Consider the following 19,263-nt stretch of genomic DNA (forward strand, 5'->3'; position numbering starts at 1 on the left):
CCAAGCACTTAGTACAGTGCTCTGCACACAGTAAGCGCTCAATAAATACGATTGATTATGATGATGATGACTCCCAGGCCCGTGCCCTAACCCCATGCAGCAGATGAATGGCAGCAAACCTTGTGACTCCCAGGTCCGTGCCGCAACCCCATGCAGCAGACAAATGGCAGCAAACCTTGTGACTCCTTTTAGACTGTGAGCCTACTGTTGGGTAGGGACTGTCTCTATATGTTGCCAACTTGTACTTCCCAAGCGCTTAGTACAGTGCTGTGCACACAGTAAGCGCTCAATAAATGTGATTGATGATGACGATGATGACTCCCAGGCCCGAGCCCCAACCCCACGCAGCAGACAAGTGGCAGCAAACCTTGTGACTCCCAGGCCCGTGCCCCAACCCCATGCAGCAGACAAATGGCAGCAAACCTTGTGACTCCTTTTAGACTATGAGCCTACTGTTGGGTAGGGACTGTCTGTATACGTTGCCAACTTGTACTTCCGAAGCGCTTAGTACAGTGCTCTGCACACAGTAAGCGCTTAATAAATACAATTGATGATGATGATGATGACTCCCAGGCCCGTGTCCTAACCCCATGCAGCAGACAAGTGGTAGCAAACCTTGTGACTCCCAGGCCCGTGCCCCAACCCCATGCAGCAGACAAATGGCAGAAAACCTTGTGACTCCTTTTAGACTGTGAGTCTACTGTTGGGTAGGGACTGTCTCTATATGTTGCCAACTTGTACTTCCCAAGCGCTTAGTACAGTGCTGTGCACACAGTAAGCGCTCAATAAATGTGATTGATGATGACGATGATGACTCCCAGGCCCGAGCCCCAACCCCACGCAGCAGACAAGTGGCAGCAAACCTTGTGACTCCCAGGCCCGTGCCCCAACCCCATGCAGCAGACAAATGGCAGCAAACTTGTGACTCCTTTTAGACTATGAGCCTACTGTTGGGTAGGGACTGTCTCTATACGTTGCCAACTTGTACTTCCGAAGCGCTTAGTACAGTGCTCTGCACACAGTAAGCGCTTAATAAATACAATTGATGATGATGATGATGACTCCCAGGCCCGTGTCCTAACCCCATGCAGCAGATGAATGGCAGCAAACCTTTTGACTCCCAGGCCCGTGCCCCAAGCCCATGCAGCAGACAAATGGCAGCAAACCTTGTGACTCCTTTTAGACTGTGAGCCTACTGTTGGGTAGGGACAGTCTCTATACATTGCCACCTTGTACTTCCGAAGTGTTTAGTACTGTGCTCTGCACACAGTAAGCGCTCAATAAATACGATTGATTATGATGATGATGACTCCCAGGCCCGTGCCCCAACCCCATGCAGCAGACAAATGGCAGCAAACCCTGTGACTCCTTTTAGACTGTGAGCCTACTGTTGGGTAGGGACTGTCTCTATACGTTGCCAACTTGTACTTCCCAAGCGCTTAGTACAGTGCTCTGCACACAGTAAGTGCTCAATAAATACAATTGATTATGATGATGATGACTCCCAGGCCCGTGCCCTAACCCCATGCAGCAGATGAATGGCAGCAAACATTGTGACTCCCAGACCCGTGCCCCAACCCCATGCAGCAGACAAATGGCAGCAAACCTTGTGACTCCTTTTAGACTGTGAGCCCACTGTTGGGTAGGGACTGTCTCTATACGTTGCCAACTTGTACTTCCCAAGCGCTTAGTACAGTGCTCTGCACACAGTAAGCGCTCAATAAATACGATTGATTATGATGATGATGACTTCCAGGCCAGTGCCCCAACCCCATGCAGCAGATGAATGGCAGCAAACCTTGTGACTCCCAGGCCCGTGCCCCAACCCCATGCAGCAGACAAATGGCAGCAAACCTTGTGACTCCTTTTAGACTGTGAACCTACTGTTGGGTAGGGACTGTCTCTATACGTTGCCAACTTGTACTTCCCAAGCACTTAGTACAGTGCTCTGCACACAGTAAGTGCTCAATAAATATGACTGATGATGATGACTCCCGGGCCCGTGCCCTAACCCCATGCAGCAGACGAATGGCAGCAAACCCTGTGACTGCCAGGCCCGTGCCCCAACCCCATGCAGCAGACAAATGGCAGCAAACCTTGTGACTCCTTTTAGACTGTGAGCCTACTTTTGGGTAGGGACTGTCTCTATATGTTGCCAACTTTTACTTCCCAAGCACTTAGTACAGTGCTCTGCACACAGTAAGCGCTCAATAAATATGATTGATGATGTTGATGATGATGATGATGACTCCCAGGCCTGTGCCCCAACCCCATGCAGCAGACAAGTGGCAGCAAACCCTGTGACTCCCAGGCCCATGCCCCAACCCCAGGCAGCAGACAAACGGCAGCAAACCTTGTGACTCCTTTTAGACTGTGAGCCCACTGTTGGGTAGGGACTGTCTCTATATGTTGCCAACTTGTACTTCCCAAGCGCCTAGTACAGTGCTGTGCACACAGTAAGCGCTCAATAAATATGATTGATGATGATGATGATGACTCCCAGTCCCGTGCCCCAACCCCATGCAGCAGACAAGTGGCAGCAAACCTTGTGACTCCCAGGCCCATGCCCCAACCCCATGCAGCAGACAAATGGCAGCAAACCTTGTGACTCCTTTTAGACTGTGAGCCTACTGTTGGGTAAGTGCCGTCTCTATATGTTGCCAATTGTACTTCCCAAGCGCTTAGTACAGTGCTCTGCACACAGTAAGCGCTCAATAAATACAATTGATGATGATGATGATAGTTTAGCACCGTGCTCTGCACACAGTAAACACTCAATGATTGATTGGGATCTTACTGTGGAAAGAGCACGGGCTTGGAGGCCAGAGGACCTGGGTTTTAATTTCAGCTCTGCCAACTGCTTGCTGTGTGACCTTGAGGAAATCATTCCACTTGTCTGTATTTCAGTTTCCTTATCTGTAAAATGGGGATTCAAATAGTTGTTCTTCCTCCCTCTTAGACTGGAGCCCCAACTGGGATAGTGATAGCCTCCAACTTGACTAAATTATACCTACCCCAGTGCTTAGAAGAGTGCTTGACTAAATGCTTAACAAAATAATAATAATCAGAGGCCCATGAGATTTCTCGTCCCGTTTAGCTGCTTGGATGTTGAAGTGGGTAGCACATCTCATTATTCTTTGTGAACTTTCAGCAGTATAGAGAGATTTTGTGCCACTTTGCCACATGATTGTGCTCATGTGGTAGTGTGAATCAATAGGGTCATTAGATCCTCATTAATACCTCCTGGTGGGATTGAAAGGCTTTTGAAACTCTGCCCCTGACACTTCCTTCAAAGGGAAGCCTTTTCCAAAATAATGTGCATCAACCTCTCTTTCCATAAATTGCCTTTCCCTGGAAAGACTTGTTTTACTCAGTGCTCCAATGTAGACTCCTTATCCATGTGGCTCAGTTTCAGCAAATTTTGACCTCCTTATTGGACAAGTGGACTTCTCGTCATGGAGAAATAGACAGTCCTTGGCATAATCACGATTTTCTCCTGACTGAAAGGTTTCTATTTGTTTTGTTTTTGCATCGCAGGAAATCAGGCCAAGAAAGACCTGTGAAGGAGGGAAATGATGTGATAATGCTCTTTGACTATGACCAGTTGCTTCTGTGCTTGATCCTAAGTGCAACACTAAGACTGAATTCCTTACGCATCCTGAGCTACAGCTAAATCCATCTGGGGAGAACCAGCCTACGTGAGTGCAATCCACTTTCTTCCTCTTCAAGTGACCGTGAAGTATGGCAATAATATGCATTTTCAGTCGACTGCCTGCGATCTGAAAGTAGACAACCAATGAGAAATGTGAAATGATAGCCATGTAGCGGTGATGGAGTATGATTTTCCCTTAGCCTGGTTTGCATTTCCACAGGTACTTGTGTAATCATACTGGTTAGTTTGGTGATAGCAATATCGTTAATGATCTCTATTTGCCATGATTTCCATCAGTTCCCCACATCCCGTCTCTAACACGCATCAATTAATCAGTCACTCAACTGTATTCATTGAGTGCTTACCTGCAAATGTACTCCATTCACACACCCTCCATAATAGAGTTGAGGAACTAGACATAGGGAAATTTTTTTCTGGCTCTTCCAGCCAGTGGTTGAAGCATGATTTAGTTGTCTACTTTATTCTATTCATCTAAAAATGTTGTTATTCATCATCCAGTGAAGCAGTCCTCTTGAATACCCATTTAGAGCATTTGAATTATAATCCAGCTCTGCTAGAGAGTTTCCTTTTCATTATTTCTTTTCTGAGAAACTCCATCTTTCATTGGAACCACTTTAACTTTGGAAAAAAATTACTGCAAAGGAAAAGGTTGGCAGTAAAGCTTGAGACGTTATTTGAAGTATGGCAATAAAATTTGTAAGTGCACAAACCCACACACCACACCATACATAACACATAGACTTCCCCCTCTCTGTGTTTCTCTCTCTCTCTCTCTCCCTCCCTCCCTCCCTCCCTCTCTCTCTCTCTCTCTCTCTCTCTCTCTCTCATACACACATACACAGAAAACAGAGCTGGGAAGGTGTTTTAACAGGAAAGAGCATGGCATGAATAAATCTCACAAAGAAATACAGCATGTTAGATAGTGTTTTAAGACATGCAGGATATATACTTTGTTGACCGTTCAAGGCAAGAAAGCAGGACTTTTTAGGAATAGTATTTCTCCTCTGAATTTATATGTAGGGTATCTTAAAGCACTTAAGGAAAATGAGTTTTTAGACAACTCTTGCATAGAATTGTCTATAAAATGAATAATAAGGATTATAATCTCCTTTGGTGGAAAAAAATCCCATTTTCCTCCTATTCAGTAGTCTTTCTTTAAACATTTCTGGCTTCTATTTTGTGAGTGTGTGTGTGTGTATATATATATATATATATATATATATATATATATATAGGTAGATAGATAGATATGACTATCAATATACATATAGATAAATATATATTAGTGTTGACTTTTAAACATCTGATTAATGAATTGAACAAACGAGGGTTCAGTCTTTAGCATTCATAGATTACCTCATCTGGAGAATGGAGATGGAGGCTTTAAGGAAATTAAATGCATTTTTGAATGTTGACAGAAAACTACAAAGAATAAACCGGATTTTATTTGCTCTGTAAGCTTGTCTGTTACATTGTACTCTCCCAAGCGCTCAGTATAGTGCTTTGCACACAATAAGCACTCAATAGATACGATTGACTGACAGTAATTCATCCTGTCCAATTCTTTGAGGAAAGTGATGCTGCCTATGAAAATACAGGAAAATACTATAAACCACAGTGACTCAGAATAGAGTTAGTCACATGCTTCAAGCATTTCAAGACTGAAATAATGTGTGATCATTTGCTGGCACTTTCGTATCCTGGTGAGATCACACATTTTGCTTAACTTTTCCTAATCCTGTCACTTTTTATCTCTAGCTGAGTGACTGGGTCCACAAAACGGAAAAAAGGAGTAATGTTGATCCTGTATAAAATTCCTTCATATAATCCCTCGAGCTGGAATGTCTGCCTTCCCCTTCCACAATGACTCACCAAAGGGCACCGCTTGAATAGGTAAATTGTCCAAAAAAAGACTTGAAGCTGCACGCTATACTCAGGAAGAAGATAAGCACTGCCCTGCCCATAACATCCAGAGGGACTGTGAGCCTGTTGTGGGCAGGGATTGTCTCTATTGCCGGATTTCGAAGCACTTACTACGTTGCTCTGCACACAGTAAGTGCTCAATAAACAAGATTGAATGAATGAATTAACGGATGAAGTGAAAAACATTGTTCCTGCCCTCCAGGAGTATAAAATCTAATAATTACTGATAATAATCATAACGGTATTTGTTAAGCACTTACTATGTGCCAGGTGGATGCAAGCAAATCAGGTTGGACATTGTCCCTGTCCCACAAGGGGCTCCCAGTCTTCATCCCTATTTTACAGATGAGGTTACTAAGGCCCAGAGAAGAGAAGTGACTTGCTTAAGGTCACACAGCAGACAAGTGGTGGCATTGAGATTAGACCCCAGGTCCTTCAGACTGCCAGGCCTTCACTCTTTCCACTAGGCTGTGCTGCTTCTCTAAGGTTAGCATTCTTAATATAGCTCTATATTAAAGTAAATCATTGGGATAATTTCACCCTCTCTCTATTTTAACAAATATGTTTTTGCTTGATTTCACATACGCATTATTGTTTTCTTACTCCAGTATATTTTTTGTTTCCCTGCTATTGACTCTCCTAGGAAACCAAATATTACTGCCAACTGATAACAGCTTTCAAAAACAGCATGGCTCAGTGGAAAGAGCCCGGGCTTTGGAGTCAGAGGTTATGGGTTCAAATCCCGGCTCCGCCAATTGTCAGCTGTGTGACTTTGGGCAAGTCACTTAACTTCTCTGGGCCTCAGTTACCTCATCTATAAAATGGGGATTAAGACCATGAGCCCCCTGTGGGACAACCTGATCACCTTGTAACCTCTTCAGCGCTTTGAACAGTGCTTTGCACATAGTAAGCACTTAATAAATGCCATTATCATCATCATAATCATCATAATCAAAAACAGATTCCAAAGATGTCACAGAGCTTTAGGATAGGTGGGAAAAGCACAGAACTGGGAGTTAGAGGACCTAATCCCATATCTACCATTTAACTGCTGTATGACCTAATACTGTCATACACTGTACCCTAATACAGTGCTTGGCACATAGTAAGTATTCAATAAATGCCATAATTATTATTAGGTATTAGTTCCCTCCAGAGGGCACCATACGTATAAAGTGAACATAACATCAATTATCTACAAATCCTAAATTTTTGTTAAAATTACAATTTCAAATCTCTAAAGTTAGTATGTTGCTCTAAGCCTCCTTATCTCGCTTTGTAGTTCTATTTAAAATTTTCATTTCATAGGAAATGTGTATACATATACAAGAATGAATACCTATCTATATATGTATAGAGAACTATATGCTAGTGTTAACCTTTAAACAAGTCTGATTAGTGAATTGAACAAATGAGGGTTCGGTCTTTAGCATTCATAGATGACTTCATCCAGAGAATGATGGAGATTTTAAGGAAACTAAATGCATTTTTGAATGTTGACAAACAACTAGAAAGGATAAACCAATTTTATTTTCTTCCCCTAAAGTTCAGTTGGGTAACAGAGATACTGTCAAAGTCCTGGGGAAAGCCCCTCTCCTCTTCCCTAACATCTGTATTAAATTATGTCAACTGCTCTTACTCTCCCAGACAGAGTCATGTAAGGCAGACTGTGAAAGCGATGACTCTCTTTGTGTTGGGAATGAGGAATTGAGGCATCTGTGTTGAATTACATTGATTTCAGCTAAAATACGTGAGCAAATTTACTCACTGGGGGAGACCCTTGGGGAGACGTGCCCAACTGCTTTCCTCCAATCTGGCTGTAAAATTTAGAGCTGGTTCAGGACCAGAAATACAATAGGAAATAAACTGTGTGGTTCATCTGGAGTAATAAAATGGTTCAGGTTTTTTTTTTACCCTGTGCTTAATGACAAAAACAAAGAAATATTAAATTAAAGGATGACTTTGACTATTGCCAGGAAAGTCTTGTTTTGCTTCTCATTTTTAAAAAGTTTCATTTTTCCCCCTGCATTGAATGATTCAGTAGATTTCCTTTTTGTGAAGAAACAAAACCAAAAAAACAAAGCCCCTAATCGCTTTCAGGGCGTGGAATTATTTCCTTTTTATTTAGTTTCATAGCAAGGTTTGAAGGAAGATAAGAACTGAATCTACTATTAACATCCTTAGTTCTCCTTCCTGAATTTCCTCACTCCCACCCTCATTCTTAATTCCTTCCCAATCCTTTAGCATCTTTAATTTATATTAAAAAGCTAAAACCCCCAAACAGGCCTTTCCTCAGCCTCTTGATTGAGGGGCACGATTTCCACCTTTTTCCACTTGGTTTAGCATAGGTTGCTTGATTCAGAGCCAAAGTAGAATACAGATGGACTGGGGTGATCTGAGGTGACTAGATTACATTAGCAGCACAGAACAACGGAGAACTAACTAGTGAAATGTCTATTTTATGAACTGGTTCTGACTGGCTCCCCAGGGCTGGCTCCAAGGATTTCGGTGTCTTTTTGTCCCTAGTGGGGTCTTTCCTTTTCTGTACCTTGTTTCAGTAGATTTACCACTTCATCAACCCTAGGTCAGTGAAGCTTAAATGGACAGATGAGGGTAAGAGTAAGTCAGGGAGGAATGAAAGTTTAGGGAAGGGTTGCTGGAGGAGGGAGACTAAGTTGACGTTTGTACAGACTCCTTCTCTCAGCAGCCTTCACCCAGACCTTTTTTTTTCCACAATAGCAGGGAGAGATTATCTTTATAGCTGACAGACTGTGGTGATTCTTGCCATCTTCAAAGTCCTACTAAATTCCTGTATTACTCAGGAATCCTTCCCTTACTATTTTATTTTTTGTAATGGTATTTTTAAAGTGCTTGATATTTGCTGGTCACTGTACTAAGCGCTGGGGTTGATATAAGCTAATCCAGATGGACACAGTCCCTGTCCCACGAAGGTCTTACAGTATCAATGCCCATTTTACAGATGGAGGAAATGAGATAGAGAGAAGTTAAGTGACTTGCCCAGGGTCACGCAGCAGACAAACACCTCTTTCTCTAGATTGTAAGATCCTTGGGGTGAGAGATCTTTGTCTACTTACTCTATTGAACTTTTCCAAGAACTTAGTACCATGATCTCCTCAGAGTACACACTAGTGGATCAGTCAGTGGTAATTATCGAGTGCAAACCATGCGCAGGACACTGTACTAAGTGCTTGGGAAAATGTAATACGGCAGAGTTGTTTGACATGTTCCCTGCCTACAACGAGCTTACAGCCTAAAGGGGGGAAACAGACACTAATATAAATAACTATATCATTGATTGACTAATTGAGAATTTTACTTTATTACAGTGCCTGTTAGATTCAGTGTTTTCTGTGTATACTGTTCTGTAGAAATGCACCATTCAGGAGGGATATTCCTAGAGAAGAGTCTCTAAGAAGTCTCTATGTAAGAAAACAAAATTAATCAATCCATTGTATTTATTGAATGCTTATTTTGTGTGGAGAACTGTACTGAGTGCTTAGACACACACAAAAGAGGTAGTGGATATTCTCCCTGACCTCAAGGAGTTTACATTCAAGTAGGGCAAGCAGACAGTAAAATAAATTACAGGTAACAGGAAGTAATAGAGTTTACAAATGTTTTCAGAAGTGCTCTGATAATAATAATGATGGCATTTGTTAAGCGCTTACTATGTGCAAAACACTGTTCTAAGCTCTGATGAGGAGAGGGAATAGGGGACTATGTAAGAACTTAAGGGGAAAGGGCCCAAGTGTGTATGAGAAACAGTGGGGAGGGAAAAAGGGCAGGGAGGTGCAAGATTAATCAGGAAAAATTTCCTGGAGCTAATATGATTTTAATAGGACTTTGAAGACAGGAAGAGCTACAGTCTGAAGGATGTGAAGAGGAAGGGAGTTCCATGTAGGAGGAAAGGTAGAAACAGTGTGGCTTAGTGGAAGGAGCATGGGCTTGGGAGTCAGAGGATGTGGGTTCTAATCCTGCCTCTGCCACTTGTCTGTTGTGTGACCCAGGGCAAGTCATTTAACTTCTCTGTGCCTCAGTTACCTCATATGTAAATTGGGGATTAAAAGTGTGATCCCCACGTGGGACAACCTGATTACCCTGTATCTACCCCAGTGCTTAAATCAGCATGTGGCACATAGTAAGCACTTAACAAAGACTATAACTATTATGATGATGATTGATGGCAAGAGAGGTTAGAGGAAGACCAACTGAGTAGGTTGTTGGCTGGGTTGCCATGGAAGAGGAGTGAGATCAAATAGGCTAAAGTGGAGAGATCAGGAGAGAGGCTTAAAGCCAAGAGTAAGGAGTTTCTGTTTGTTGTGGAAATGGATGGGCAACCGCTGGAGGTTTTTGAAGAACAGAGAGACATGCATAGAAAAATATTTTAGAACAATAATCAGGGAAGTGGGGTGAAATATGGACTGGAGAAGGGAGAGGATGATGCAGTAGGTTTTTCTTGTGTGTGTGTGTGTGTGTGTGTGTGTGTGTGTGTGTGTGGTCCGTTAATAATAATAATGATGGTATTTGTTAAGCGCTTACTATGTGCAAAGCACTGTTCTAAGCACTGGGGAGGTTACAAGGTGATCAGGTTGTCCCACAGGGGGCTGACAGTCTTCAATAATAATAATAATATAATATTTTTTCTTGTTTTTCTTTTGAGTGTGTGTGGGTGTGTGTGATGTCCGTTAATAATAATAATGATGGAATTTGTTAAGCACTTACTATGTGCAAAGCACTGTTCTAGGCACTGTGGAGGAAGTGCTACTAAGTGTCAGGCACTGTACTAAACTCTGGGGCAGGTACAAGCTAGTCAGGTTGAATAGTCCATTCTCCACAAGGTGAACACAGTCTTAATCCCCATTTTGCTGGTGAGGTAACTGAGGCACAGAGAAGTTAAGTGACTTTCCAAGGTCACACAGTAGACAAGTGGAGGAGCCAGGAATAGAATTCAGGTCCTTCTCACTCCCACGTCTATCTCCCATGCTCTATCCACTAGTTGGCAAGGGCTTGAGGCAGTTTAGATGGAGAGGAGTGAGCAGATTCTAGAGACGTGAAGAAAGAACTCAGATTTGGTGACTAACTGAATTTGGGTTGGAAGAGAGAGAGGGGTGAAGAATATTGCCAAGATGTGGGCTTGGGAGAATGGAAGGATGGCAGTGATGGGAAACTCAGGGGGCGGGGAGGATTTAAGAGCAAAGATGGAGAGCTCAATTTTGGATCTATGGAGCTTGAGATGTCAGTGGGTTATCAAATAGAGTTGTCCTGGGGGTAAGAGGAAATGAAGGATTGCAAAGAAGGAGAGAGTTTGGGTGTTTCAGAACGATGATTGGGGAAAGCAGGGCAAAATACGGAGAAGGGAGAGGCTGGAGGCAGGGAGGTCAATCTAGGAGGCTGGTTTAATTCAGGCTCTGCTACTTGCTGACTTTGTGACTTCTAGCAAATCACAAAACTTCTCTGGGCCTCAGTTTGCTTATCTGTAAAATGGGGATAAGATGCCTATTCTCCTCACCTCCTAGACTGTAAACCCCATGTGGGGAATGGATGTGTCTCATCTGATTATTTTGTATCTGTGTCTTCACTTAGCACAGCACTTGGCGCATGGTAAGCTCTTAATAAAGACAACTGTTATTATTTATTGGGAAAAGCCTTGCAGCCTTAAACCCCAGAGTTGGAAACAATGTAAAGTTAAGGCAAGGTAGGATGCTGACAGGATGAGCTGCTCTCTTTGACAGATTTTCGATAGGATATTTTGAAAGACTTTCTGATGGAGAACATGTCTATTACCTCTATTGTACTCCCTCAAATGCTTAGTACAGTGCTCTGCCCACGATGAGGGCTCAAAAAACATCATGGATGATAATGATGGTAGGATATTTGAAAGGCAATACTGAAAGTCCAAGAAAATCAATCGATCATATTGATCTCTTACTGTGTGCAGAGCACTATACTAAGCACTTGGGTGGAGTTCCCTGCCCACAACAAGCTTCCAGTCTAGAGGACAATGGAGAGGAATGGTAAGTTCCCTGGGAGGGATGTTTATTTCCCTCCTTTTCATCTAGTTCTTCAAATTTCCTAGGCATTAAGGAACCCATTGACATTCAAGCTGAGGTTCTTGACATCTCTACTCTTCTTTGGACAGGAGTGTGAGTCATCTTGTCTATCTGAGGTGCAATTATTTCTACCCCGAAGCCACAGTGATTTTTTGAGCTCAAGTTCATGCAAGTGCCTCAGGTGCAAAAGATCCATTCCTTTGAAGGGCTGTATAATTAGGAACACATTTCTAAAGCTCTCACTCATAAAGTGGGAGAGTTTAGGGGTGTGATGAGGAAGTGTTCAAGATGAGCAGGTGATGAAGGAGATGATAGTGAGTGTATAGCCACCCAACGATCTGATTCTTACACTAAACAACAAAGAGTATTTTGCTTTTCCCCCACTTCCACCCCATCCCCAGATGAAAATACTCCATGACATTCTAGAATGATGATGATGATATTTGTTAAGTGCTTACTATGTATAATACAATAGAATTGGTAGGAACAGTCCCTGCCTAAAAGGAGTTGGCATTACAAAATGAATTCATCTCCCCATTCCTTAGAAACCTCAAAAACCTCAAAGAGTTGCCCATCATTCTCTGTCAGAAACTCCTCTTCATTGATTATAAGGCCCTCAATCTGCCTTCTTTCCACTACCTGTACACCCCAAGTTAGCATGCTTCAGTCCTCTTAAACCTCAATCTGTAAAGTGGGGATTTAGACTGTGAGCCCTATGTGGGACAGGGACTGCGTCTAACCAGATTCATTTGTATCTACTCCAGTGCTTAGTACAGTACCTGGTACAAAGTAAATGCTTAACAAATACCATTTTAAAAAAATCACGGGGCTAGATATAAGACAAGCAGGTCCTACATGGGGCTCACAGTCTAAGTAAAAGGGAGAGCAGGTATTGAATCCCCATTTTGCAGATGAGGGAACTGAGGCCCAGAGAAGTGAAGTGATTTGCCCAAGGTCACACAGCAGGCAAGCGGCAGAGCTGAAAGTAGAACTCAGGTCCATCAAGTGTGACCGCCCTAAACTCTCCCCTGCTCCTCCCCAGTCCCTCCCCTTCTCCTGCCCCTTCTTCAATTCTTTTATCTTTTCCAGCAGTTTCTCAAGAGATCGCCTACCTTCTCTCAAAACCCACCCCGACAACCTGAGCATTAGGCCCCATCCCTTCCTTACGCTTTCATTGCTTCTCCTACAATGGTCCCTTCAGACAATGTTCTCACTCATTTTATAAAAAGACCCTCAATTTCATGTTTCCACACTGAAGAAGTGGAAAATATCACTTGTGCCTAGACCAAGAATGTGGAAGAATAAAGTTCTTTAATTCTTTAAGTCCGGCATTCTCCTCCAGAGGCCCGCACACAATTTGACTGCGGCCATTTACAATAGAAATTTCCTAGTGACATCATTATTTAATCTAACCGCACTCCTATTAAATATGAGTAATGGCTGGCTAGGCTCTCTTGAAAACTCAAGTAGTAGTTTAAGCTAGTTAAAAATATGCTTTCCTTTCTGGTACTCATAACAGTTATTATTTAAGCAGACATTTATAGGTCACTAGAGTCTGTCAAAGAAGCTGAGGTTTTGAAGTTTATACTAGAACCAATCTTTCCTGGGGGCCTATGCTTCCAGGAAGGTCTAAAAACCTCATTTATTCTCCCTCCACTGAGTCACCCTGGAACAGGTAAACAGAGCCCCAGTGATCAAAAGCAACTGTAACATTTCTCAGACATGAACGCCTTTAAAGTGAAGAAAGCCCAAATCAACACACAAAACAAATGTCTTTCTTAACTTCCCGTCAGTTCTTTCCTTATAAAACCCAACTCAGGAAATGCCCAGAAAGCTACTTTCTTTTATAGGAGACCTCTGAATCGCGCATTGAAAATTGAATCCATTCATTCAGCTTCTTTGTTTAGTATCAGCCCACCTAATTTAGAGGAAAGATTGTACAGTTCACTGGATTATAAACTCTGTAAGGACAGGGATTGTGTCTACCCATTTTATTGTATTAAATTTTCCCAGGCGCTCTGTACAGTACTCTGCTCACAGTAAGCGCTCAATAAATACCATTACTTAAAAAGCAACGGCAGGGGAATTGAGTGGAGAGCCAGGTTTGAATTCAGTGAGGCAGGCTTTGGGGTGAGCAGAGCATCCCTAAATAGGATTGCTGGTTGCTGTGTCTTCCACATCAGGGATTGAATGACCAAAATCCTGAGTCGTCTACTTGACCTTTGTTTGGGGTAGACGAATGAGGTGCTTCACCATTAGTAGAACATGAATTTGAGTTATTTTTCCAGTAGTAGAGAGACTTTTTTAATGGTATTTGTTAAGTACTTTGTAGCAAGCACTGTTCTAAATGTTAGGGTCGATACAAATTAATCAGGTTGGGCACCATCCCTTGTCCCACAAGGGGCTCACAGTCTAAGTAGAGGTGAGAACAGGTATTGATTCTCCATTTTACGGTTGAGGAAACTGAGGCACAAAGAAGTTGAGTGACTTGTCCAAGATCGCGCAGCAAACAAGTGGTGGAGCCTGGATCAGAACTGAAGCCCTCTAACTCCCAGTCCGGTAATCATTCCACAAAGCCATGTCCAACCTGATTAATTTATATCTACCCCAGTGCTTAGTACAGCCTGAGGACCTGGACTCTAGTCCAGGCTCCACTAGTTGCCTGCTGTGTGACCTTGAGCAAGTCACTTAACTGGTCTGTGCCTCAGTTACCTCATCTGTAAAATGGGGATTAAGCCATTCTCCCTCCAGTTTAAAGGGTGAGCCCCAAGTGGGACAGGGACTGCGTCCAACCTGTTGTCTTGTATCTATACCACTGTTTAGTACAGTGCCTGGTACATAGTAAGTACCTAACTCCAGCTCCGCTATGTACTTGCTGTGGGATCTTGGACAAATCACTTAACTTCTCTGTGCATCGATTCACTCATCTACACTCTGTCCTTCTTCTCCCTTAGATTAGGAGTCCCTTGAGGGACCTGATTATGTTGTTTCTACTCCAATGCTTTGTACAGTGCATGGCACCTAGTAAACACTTAACAAATATCAAAGTCTTCAAAGCCCTACTGAGGGCTCACCTCCTCCAGGAGGCCTTCTCAGACTGAGCCCCCTCCTTCCTCTCCCCCTACTCCCCCTCCCCATCGCTCCCCGCCTTACCTCCTTCCCCTCCCCACAGCACCTGTATATATGTATATAGGTTTGTACGTATTTATTACTCTATTTATTTTACTTGTACATATTTATTCTATTTATTTTATTTGGTTTATATGTTTTGTTGTCTGTCTCCCCCTTCTAGACTGTGAGCCAGCTGTTGGGTAGGGACCGTCTCTATATGTTGCAAACTTGTACTTCCCAAGTGCTTAGTACAGTGCTCTGCACACAGTAAGCGCTCAATAAATATGATTGAATGAATGAATGCATCACAGTTATTACTGCAATGGACTCAAAACATTCATGTTGAAAGCATCCCTTATGGTCACCTTTCTACTTATTCCAAGATGCCTCTTTTATTTACTTGTTCTCTGAAATGGGATTTTATGTCACCAGACAAGCATTTGGGATTTTCCAGTCCCTCCAGACCTTCAAATTTTCCATTTTGAATTGTCAGTAATTACAGGGTGGGATGATCCCATGACGACTTTGTGTAGACGATGCTTTAAAAAAGTCACCTAGCGGAGTGCATTGTGAGGTCACAAAGATTTGGATGACTCAGAATTTACCTACAAAACATTTGTCTCTTGCATGACAGTACTCAAGGACTCAAATCCCCAAAAGTGTAACTGTGACACAGGTACTCTGTCTAGCTTTATTTTCAAAAATAGCACGAGCACCCATAGAATCATGTTTTCTGCTAGTCTCCAGAATGTGCTATTTTAATCAAATCCTGTATCTGAAGTGGCTTAATTCTTGCTTCCATATGCTTCCATAGGTCACACAGCAGAGGCAGAGCTGGGATTAGAACCCACGACCTCTGACTCCCAAGCCTGTGCTCTTTCCACTGAGCCACACAGCTTCTCTGGGAATCTGTCTGGGACTCTGTTCTTTAACTTCCTCGGTCCACAAAATGTAAACGTAAACCGAAACAGTCGTGAACTGGATGACTGCTGCTGACTTTTGTGAAATTCACCATCTATGGAGACAGGCAAAGGTGTGGACAGGGAAAGGTATAATGCAGCTTTCTACAGTTGTGGGTGAGGTAAAAAAAATTGCATCTTGGGAATTTCCCCTGTGGTCACTCTCCCAAATGAACAATGGGAGAAATTCCCGAGAAACAATTTTCACTTTATAACAAGCCTTATCGCTGTCTTCACCTGTCCCCAGATTCTACAGTGACAAAAGTTTAGGGGAAAACCTTCTTCAATAGAAGAATGCTGTTTCTAACTGCCTTTCTTCCAAAATTTATTGAGGTTTTTCTTTATGAGGAACAAGTAGGACTCTTGCTTTGTAGGGAGATTTGAGGGAATTCAGGAAGGCAGATTAATTGAAAATTTAATGGGTATAAATAAAAAAATGCCAATTCTTGTCTCTGTGACCTGGTAGCCTCTTTAGGGGGAGAAAATGTGAGAGAAAAAGACGATGCATCCTCTTCATAAACTGATCATTGTTTTATGCCAAGCAATTTCGATTCTTTTGTGTTTTTCAACACATTTGGCTTTGAGTATACAGCAGTCATTGCTAGATCTCCTTAGATGAAATAAAAAAAGATTCAAATTTATAGCATAAAGACTTTCTGTAGAGACATTCGAACTTTTAACCTCCTAGGAAGATTCTTGTAACCGCATCATGTGACCGAGGGGCTTGCTGAAAAATTCCCTGCCCTATTCAGTGTTTTTCCTTTTTTGCATCACTTTTAATGGGTCTGGTAACATTGAGAAGCTGCATGGCCTAGTGAAAAGAGCACGGGCCTGGGAGACAGAAGGCCCTGGGTTTTCATTCTGGCTCCTCCACTTGTCTGCTGTTCGACCTTAGACAAGTCACTTCACTTCTCTGTGCCTCGGTTACCTCATCTGTAAAATAGGGATTAAGACTGTGAACTCCACAAGGGACATGGACTGTGTCCAACCTGATTATCTCGTATCTACCCCAGTGCTTAATACAGTGCCTGGCACGTAGTGATCTCTTAACAAATACCATAAATAAATAGACAAACTAAATAAAAAGGAGTTCATCCTGACCTTACGTGATGTGTAATTCCCAATAAATTAGCTCTCTGGTCCATGAATCTGCTTTTTACAAAAAAAAAGAGGCTAAATGAAAGATTAAAATAAGCTCGTTACGGGCAGGGAACTTGTCTACTAATTGTGTTACAGCGTATTCTCCCAAGCACTTAATACAGTGCTCTGCACATAGTGTCGCAAAAAAACTTCACAAGCTGCATTTTGTTCAAAAGGGAAAGTCAGAGACAAGTTTATTAGTCAGTCATATTTATTGCTTACTGTGTGCAGAGCACTGTACTAAGCCCTTGGGAGAGTACAGCAGAATTAGCAGACACGTTCCCTGCCCAGAGCGAGCTTAAAGTCTAGAGGGGAAACATTTCCCTCCTCCCTCCTCCATCTTCTAAAATCTCTCCCATTCCCTCCTTTTCTCATCTTCCCTGTTGCTCACTTCCCCAGCAGGCATTCACGTGCATGCACACTGTAACACATACCACACACACACAAACACACACACACACACAGTCCGTCCTGCTGCTGGTCCATTCGAAATACCACCACCCTGCGATTCGGAAGACCTGGGTTCTAGGTTTAGTTCAATCTACTGAGGATTTTCCATCTGTCAACCAGTTGCACTTACTGAGCGCTTAATGTCTCACTCTTTAACCCAAGGAGGCTGGAGAGAGAGAGAGAGAGAGAGAGAGAGATGGGAGGATGGGAGAGTTGTGGTGGAAGGGGGAGAGATGTTTGGTCTTAGAACAGCTCTTTTGAAGTTACCAGAGAGGATACAGGGTGCTGTGGAGAGTTTTCTGCTCTTCCCCCTTCCCAGCCCGGTGTCACCCAAAGATAGGCATCTTAGGTGACAGCTACAGACTACCAACAGGCTGTCAATAATAATAATAATAATAATAATAATAATAATAATAATAATAATGGCATTTACTAAGTGCTTACTATGTGCCAAGCACTGTTCTACATGCTGGGGAGGTTACAAGGTGATCAGGTTGTCCCTCCGGGGGCTCACAGTCTTAATCCCCATATTTACAGATGAGGGAACAGAGGCCCAGAGAAGTGAAGTGACTTGCCCAAAGTCACACAGCTGACCAGCGGTGGAGCTGGGATTTGAACCCATGACCTCTGACTCCAAAGCCTGTGCTTTTCCCACTGAGCCACGCTGCTTCTCTGCTTCACTACCACCCTGGCTTCGGGCGCAATGCAGGCATTGCGTGAGATCAGTACCTTGGTGAGAAAGTCATCTGTGGTTTTTAGGGACCACAAGATTGCACAAGCCAGTAGGCACCCGTCCCCACAGCTCACCCACTGCGACTGCACTTCATATGTTGTAATGTGTCAAGCAGCCGATTGATGTCTGGGGCCCAAACTGGATGTTCAGACCCCAAACCGGATGACTCTCTTTGGGGAAATGACATAGCTATTATGATGTGCGTTTTTCAGGTTCAAAATACATCTTTTGGGGTCATAGGCAGTCTATTTGGCTTCAAATTGGGGGTAAAGTTCAGACCTAAATTTTAAAAATTTGGATTTTCATTTTAGCTTTGGTTCATAAGACTCACGTAGCTTATGTTTATAAGATTCACCCACAGCGGCATCTGGGTGACAAGCTTTTCTTTGGTAATACTGTTCCTTTCAGAAATTTCTAATTGACACAAATATCAAATGCTGGCATCACTGCAACAGAGCAATGTTAAGGTGGCCTTGCTTGACTTATATAGTCAAGTTTAGTCAAGTATTAGACTCCACATCAATCCAAATATTTTAAAAAGACACGGATCTTAGCTTTGAGTGAGGTTGTTATGTCAAGGTGAAAAGAAGAATACTCTATGCACTTCGATCTGTGACTTTTGGGGGTTTGATATTTGCCCCTCCCTAAAGACCTTATGTACCTATCTATGAATGATAAATTCTCAATTTATTTACATGAATGTCTGTATCTCCCTCTAGACTGGAAGCTCTCTGTGGGCGGGGAATGTGTCCACCAACTGTTGTATTGCCCTCTCCCAGGTTCTTAGTACAATGCTCTGCAATCAGTAAGTGCTCAATAAATAGCATTGCTGATGATGAATAACCCCATGATTCCATTTCCTCTCAGGATTGGAGCCCAGAGCAGACTGTGAACACACACACACACACACACACACACACACACACACACCACCCTCTGGATTGTAAGCTTGTTGTGGGCAGGGAATGTGTCTGTTATTTTATTCTATTGTACTCTACCAAGCACTTAGTACAGTGCTCTGCACACAGTAAGCATTCAATAAATACAGCATCCACCCACCCTTCTCTTCCACCTCAGCTACTCCCTCGCTTCTTCAAGAAGTACAAAACCAGTAAAAGGGGGATTCACCACTCCCAATCCAACCACCAATACGCTACAAATTGCTGTTTTCCAGGGGAACAGGTAAGAAAGGGCAGGGTGGTC

Source organism: Tachyglossus aculeatus, chromosome 16, assembly GCF_015852505.1.
Source record: "Tachyglossus aculeatus isolate mTacAcu1 chromosome 16, mTacAcu1.pri, whole genome shotgun sequence".
NCBI lineage: Eukaryota > Metazoa > Chordata > Mammalia > Monotremata > Tachyglossidae > Tachyglossus > Tachyglossus aculeatus.